The sequence below is a fragment of the Montipora capricornis genome, chromosome 14, assembly GCF_036669925.1.
Source record: "Montipora capricornis isolate CH-2021 chromosome 14, ASM3666992v2, whole genome shotgun sequence".
In the NCBI taxonomy this organism is placed as follows: domain Eukaryota; kingdom Metazoa; phylum Cnidaria; class Anthozoa; order Scleractinia; family Acroporidae; genus Montipora; species Montipora capricornis.
In genome coordinates, this window is record NC_090896.1 from 14,800,164 (window position 1) to 14,807,837 (window position 7,674).

Consider the following 7,674-nt stretch of genomic DNA (forward strand, 5'->3'; position numbering starts at 1 on the left):
AGCACGGACTCGCACAGGTGAGTGTGCATATGCATGTTTGGGGTGACGCGCTCCTTACCATACAGTTGCTCAAAATCTACACAAAATTTCTTCAAGAGAACATTTGCTTTCATTACGTCCGCAGTGGTTATAAATGGGGAACACAGAATCTTACAAGCAAGGACAAATGACCTCCACACCTTCAGATGGTCTTCAGGGAGATCTCCTTTTAGGGCATACAATGATATAATGAGAGTCCATGTCTTCCACTGATCTGCAGTAAACCCGCCAAAGCTGATTGCAATCTTGTTTGGCAGCCTGCCAAGTGTCGATGGAAACTCCACATCATCAACTCTTTGTTGCATCCTCTTGAGCTGAGTATCTGATAAAAGAGGGTTACTTTCATTCAACCAAATGTTCTCCATTAATTGCTTGGCGGTACCCAGAAACAGATTATGCATCGGATCTATTATAGTGAACCGTACACAATCGAAGTAAGGAAGGCGCATTAGCTCAGAATATCGAGTACCATACTTGCTCTCCAACTGCTGTCTGTCCTTTTCTGAAGTTTGGTTTAGTGTTTCTTAGGCTTCTCTCCGGTGCTCCTCATTTGTCCTCTTTTCGCATTGTTCAAAATTAGAATAATCTCTTTTTTCTCCAAATCCACCTTGAAAAACTTTTTTACATCTACTGCACCCCTGTCTGGCGGCAAAGCTCAGAAGTCTCTCCAACAGAAAAAAGTCTTTAATGTGGCCAAAACACTACTGTAGCAGTAAACTTTGTGAGGGTATAGCCTAGTTTGCCTATCTCTAGATTTCACCTCTTTCAAAAGATATCCACCGTTAAGATCGCCGCAAGTCGCCCGATACCTTCTTTGTCTGTGATTGGGAAATGGCCTATTGGAACATTTCTTTGGGAATCGTCGACTACCAAGGGTCACGAAACAATCGGCGAAAGTATAAAGAGAGTGGCAGTGTGGGCAAACAACAAACTTTGTAAACTTATCCTCACAAAGCCCAAGTGTATTACGAAGAAGATAAATCGAAGTTGGAAATAAAATGACAACTGGGCCAAACCATGGAACATAACGTCCCATCACAGAAAACAATGCATGTAAGAACTTCAGCATTAGGTCAACAGCGTTGTCAGATAAATGAAAATGCGCTGTCCAAAACAACAAAAACAAACAAACCCACTTGACCAGGGCAAGCTGTTTTGCGTTGATGTGAGGGTTATCGTCAGCATCAATGTACAGGCTAGTATTAACTGGGTCGTCTTCATTGAAGTCTGACCTTACATCTTCAAAAAAATCTTCCCAAAACTCTATTCTGGATCTGTTAGAGTCGATTTCCATGTATTCGTTTTGTTCGGCTTCCGGAGAGTCACTGGTAATCCATTCATCCACTTGGTCAAACTTCGAGGTTTCAGGGCAATCTTCAACAGTGAAATCCTCATCTGATGAGGACATTGTTTGAACATCCCAAGAAGCATTTTTAATGTTGAAGTATGCGGCCTTGTGTCTCCGAAAGGTTCGCGGTGCTACAAAGTCTTCACAATGGGGACAAAAAATAGCTTTTTCTCGATCGACATTTCCGTTACGCTATTAAACTGATTCCAACCGGGGAATGAACGAGAATTTGTTAAAATTATATAACCGTCCAAACCGCATCACAGCCTAAAACGCAACGTAGCCTCGCTTACATTGTCCGAGGGAAGGACCCTAGAAAAAAGGCTCATACAAGTAATTCCTTTTATGGAATATCTACACAAAAGAGCGGGAAATCTAACTCTAGAACGCTTCTTGGCGCCCATTTCTTGGTAGCTTAATGATTACCGGGGTGTTTTACTTTTGGGGGAGTGCTGACAACATGTTATGAAGACCGATGAAATCCCAGGTGACATGTATGAGAAAATATCACCGTTGTTATGGTTTCAGGATGCATCACACCTTTGGCAGTGGCAACTTTGGCAGTGGCATCTGCTGCCTTTGTTGTCATGTTTAAAGATGGCCTTTTCTGAAATGTATAATTCTATGTGCCATTACTTTAGGATTTGCCTTTATGACATTGTGAAGGAAAGGAAACTGAAATGGTTTGGTATTTTATTGGTCTTTCAGTTATGCAATAAATAGAACATTACATGGCATCTACATGTACATGTAATATTTTAGTAACACCTATACAATATTAATTTTCTCCAGGAGCCATAAAGACTTACATTTACTCTAGAAAACGAAAGGAAAAAAATGTAAAAGCAGGAACACAAAATGTCATTCTGAAGAAGCAAAGACAGCTTCAAAGGCGACATGAGGTACAAATCTAAAGGAAGAAGCACATGACCTTGAAGCATGTAACTTGGATCTCATTTCCTTGGAACAAAGCTGTGCATTTAGGACAGCTTTTTTAAGTCCAAATATGGACAAAAATAAGATCAAAGCTGCATGCGCAGGAAAATGCACGAGCTACATTGCATCCAAATAAGGAAGTTTTAAATTAAAAAAAGACCCAGCTCTGAACCAGAGTTAAATGCTTCAAGGTCATGACCTTCTGGAAGAGGTCATTCTTAACTAATAATATCATACAATTTGGATTGCTACACGAATATCGACACCACCCTTGGTGTAATGGTACCCTGGATTGCAATAGGACAGCAATACCAAAAGTTTAGCATTATGGTTATGATTATGATTATTATTATTCACAATAACATTGATCTATCCGGCTTTCAAATTGTTTGCTTTACTGGGTAAGCTATCATCGAATATGCACCTTGAGTACCGGTATATATTAAAACCGTGGAAAGCATCAAAGGGGTTCTCTGATTGGCTACTTGAAGTGCGCATATCCTTTGCTATTCACCTCCAAGCAACTCGCGCAGAATTTATGCTTGAAAACATTGTAATTGGTGCAGGAATAAATGAGGTAAGCTCATCTTTCTGTGCTATATTGTCTCACTGATTTAGTATATACTACAGAAACAACTATTCACCTCAGTGTCGGTGGCTAGTGGTTGATATTTACCTTAGTTGCCACTTCGTGGCACTGTAAATATCCACCACTAGCCACCGACACTGAGGATAATAATAGTTTTTAACTACCCAGCCAAGCATACGGGCTGTTTGCAATAAATTAAATTAATTTTTATAATTAATATTATTTTTATTAACATTATGTTTACCCGTTCACCCCGAATCTGGCCTAAACCAGCCATACTTTGTATGTATTTTACTCTGTCTAACACCAGGTGATTTTACTCATCAATGGGGAACCCCCAGGAGTCAATAAGTTAATATTGCTATGGTGCAAATTAAATTGTGCATAATTATGATCAATGGTGCTTTACAATCAAGTCACTCAAATCATCCACTAATTATTCTTTACAACACCTCAACACATCAAGTCATATCAAAAATTATGCTAGTTCTTTCATCTGGAAAACATGGAATCTAGCATGAAAACCAGGACCAAAACTGGAATTAGTTTTCCTTACTCTTTCACTGTCATCCATTTAACACATTGATGACAATTTTTTGTACCTGTCATCAAGAGCCTGGTTTCACTAGCGACACAAGCTCAAGCGCAAGCATTTTTTTCCTTTTCCTTTCTCTTTTGCTTGCGTTCCCTTGAGTCATGTGAAATACATCTGACCAATTAAAGTAGTCGTTACCTGTGTCTGAGCATTTGCGCAAAATGGGGAATGCAGTGGTTGATTTTGATGCTTTTGTCAACATTACGTTCTAAATAAAAAATGCCTCAAAAGTTAAAAGTTTTGTGCTCGAAATTAAATCTTTAAATTTTACGAGTAGAGTGTTAAGCAAGAAAATAATATGTTTAAAAATAGAGGAACCGTAGCAAGAGCAAAACATATTAAAAATTGTAAAAACGTTCACTGGCTATATATAGTTAAAACTTTCGAGCTTTCAGCTGTCAGGATACAGCCCTCAGAGGATATGAATGTTACAAATGACAACTACAATTAGATATATATAATAAAAAGGTGAGACTTTACAAAGAATATATTAAAACGGGAAAAAATATACATAAAAGTGTCAAAGAAACTAATTGGTCTTTTTTAAAAGAATAGATTGTTGATTAGGGAGCAGCCTTGAATTGTTATCTGCATGATCTATCGAAGCGGTGTGCTATGATTCTAGTGTCTTGTGGATACGAGAAGAACTTAGTCTCACCTATTTTTGTATATATTGTAGTTGTCATTTTTTCCATTCATATCCATTGAAGGCTGTAGCCTGACAGCCTAAAGCTCGAAAGTTTTAACTTATAATATATAGCCAGTGAACGTTTTTACAATTTTTAATAAAATAATAATTAATATTACACTTTAAAAATTTGAAGAAAAAAGAGAAATGATTATTTGATCCCAGTAGCCAATTTTAAATGAAATGTAACATTATTGTAACATAATTATAAGGCTTTCCTTTTCCATGGTCAAGCAACACTTTTCCCACTTATGTCTGGTTGTTTCATTGTACAAAACCTGAAAAAAACTTCAAACCAAAGGAATCTTGATGTTGTGATTGAATTGTGGTGCTACATTGTAGGATGATTGTAAATTCAAAATTGTGGTAGAATTTTGCCACTGGTGGCAATCTTCCATTTTATCAAGGCTAGTAAATCATGAAAAGAAGCATATTCTCTATCCCATTTACAACAGCACTTGTCTAAGACTTTAATTTAAATGCAGACTAACCTTGTTGTAGTGTTGGTTGCAAGTGAAAAAGGTATCCAAGGATTTACCACCGTCTAATAACTTAAATCTACAATCCTCATCGAAAATCCTTGAAAGACCTCACTTCCGTCTTTGATAATGGGATGTGGTTTTAAAGTTACCTGGCTAAAACAACATTGAAAAGGGGAGGTGGGGGTAACCCAAGGCTGACAAAGTGTTTCAAGGTTTTTGTCTGAGATTGCAGTTTAAATTAATTTTTGTTCAATAATCACAAAAAGCTAATCTACATTACAGCTCTATTTCGGTAAAACAAATTGCATTCACAAATTTGCGAACTTGTTTTGTAGTCACTGTGATTTCATTAGAGCAAAAATATTATTAATAGGGCAGAATGAGTATAACAAACAAATACCGGTAATTACAATATAAAATCTTATGATTTGGGAGAATTCTCAAAGTCTCAATTTCTCCAAAATCTCCTGGTGTCTTGGTGAGGCTATGTAAACTCAGAAAACGTCCCAAATTGCTTAAACTAATACAAATTAAAGCAATGATCCTCACACTTGCCAGACAATTGAAGCAATTAATTTCGTAATTATCCAGCAAGTGCAAGAATCATTTCTTCAGTTCATCTCTAAACCTCACTTCACATTTCTTTCATGCTTAAATACAGTTTAAGTTAAAAAAAAACATAAAAATTAAAAATTTTAAACATGCAAAAACACGCTTAATGTTTAAATTTAACCCATTGGCACCTAAACTGCCTTGGACCGCCCCCCTTAACGAGTAAAATCGTTTGAATTAGGATGGGGACATTTTGTGTAACAGAGCAAGTACGGACGGAACAAACAAACCAGTATTATATATCAAATGTTTTGTTTGTTTGCCAGTAGAGTATCACCGTTTGCAAAATTTACAATTATTTGCACGTTACATATATTGGTGACAAAAACATGATAATCATGAATTTGGTACCTTTCATTTCTCGTGATTTCTCCCACCCCTCCAAGGATGATGTCCGTTAGAATACAACTGGTAGCAATCTTTTTAAAGCCAAGCGAAAAAAGAATGAAAGTTCATCTATGCTTATTCAAATATATCGAAATAAGTGATCCCGTAGTCTGTAGTGTAACCAATTTTTTGGGGGTTCCACAGGCGCCCCAAGCTCAGTGTGAGCATGACCGACAAAAATATAACGATTTGTATTGGAATCCCGATAAAAAGCTTAAAAAGATAATTATATGAAGAAAATCTCCATTAAAAAGCCCAACCTTATTTCCATTGTGGATAGCTTCCTTCCTGTGTGGTTATTTTCCAGATCTGATGCGATTTGAGCCATTTTTCAGTTTTTTGGTTGTCAATGGTTATAACAAAATTCCAAGGCTGGAGACTGAATTCCCAGGTGCCACCAATTTGAGTCAAATATTCCTGGATAAAATGTTCCCACGGTCACAATTCAACATCACAATCAATACACGAAGATTGAACTTTCATCTGAACCCACCATCAACTCAATAGCAGTCCTGCAAGCGACCTCAGGCTTCGACCATTGATAACAAACAGAGCCTTACCGGGATGGAAGACTGTAGTTTTGTCAATCGCAAATTTCTTTATTCCCCTGGGTCCCGACATGACTGCATTGACTCGGTCACGTCCAATCACAGTCATGCCTGCTTCGTGTTGACAAACTTCAAAAACACATTCGCAGAGCCGGAAAGCGTTGAAAGATGCGATAATGCAAGCCGTAGTAAACAAACTTTTGCGCATTCATGCTACTTTTATTAGTAAATAGGACTTGTATGTCGTAGGCTGTTCGCAATTGTAACTGTATTTATCAAGAAGTCAAGGTATTAATATTAATTATGCAAATAAAATTTGTTCCCGTAGTTTGTCAACCGCAATTTTTTTATTCCCCTGAGTCTCCCAACACGACTGTTTTCTCTCAGATGCTAATAATTAAATTTCACTGGCTTCTGTAAGTCCAGCCACAAACTATTTGAAGCACCATATCCTATGAGAACAAAGTTTATTTGCATTTTCATTCCTTGAAAGCTTGAGTCAATACAGTCATGTCAGGACCCAGGGGAATAAAGAAATTTGCGGGTGGCAATACTATGGTCTGCCACCTCAGTAAGGCTAAGTTTGTTATCAACGGTTGAAGCCGTGGCCACTTTGGTGTGGAAGCGTATCTTTTGAAAAGCTGTTTTCCTGCAACAGTACTGCCTTAAAGGTCGCTCGCAGGACTGCTATTGTGTTGATGGTGGGTTGAGATGAAAGGTCAATCTTCGTCAATTGATTGTGATGTGGAATTGTGACCGTGGGAATATTTTATCCAGCAATATTTGACTCAAATTGGTGGCACCTGGGAATTCAGTCTCCAGCCTTGGGATTTTGTTATAACCATTGACAACCAAAAAAATGAAAAATGGCTCAAATCGCATCAGATCTGGAAAATAACCACACAGGAAGGAAGCTATCCACAATGGAAATAAGGTTGGGCTTTTTAATCGTAGTCACTAAAACATGGAACGACCTAAAACCACCTAAAACCATCTACAACCACCTCAGGTCGTTCCGTACTTTAGTGACAACGGCTTTTCAATTGAATTTTTCTTCATACCATTATCTTTTTAAGCTTTTTATCGGGATTGCCATACAAATCGTTATATTTTTGTCGGCTATGCTCACACTGAGCTTAGGGCGCCTGTGATCCATCAAACACTTTGCTACAGTATTCTAACTGGCAGGTCTTTCTTAATTAACAGAGCGCCGCCAAATCTCTAACAACACCTTTATTTCTACAGTACTCAATCGGGTAATAGAGAATTTAAGATTAAAGACTACGGTTGAAAAACTACGGTTGGACGAGCGTAGGTAAAATTCTCGGGGACTAGGTCGAGAACGAAAATTTTGGCGGGAACGGTAGCGCGAGCGCCAGTGGCCACCATACAAAAAGAAGTTTACAGTTTGCTCGCAGCCTAGAACTTTATAAACAAGCAAGCTCAAACT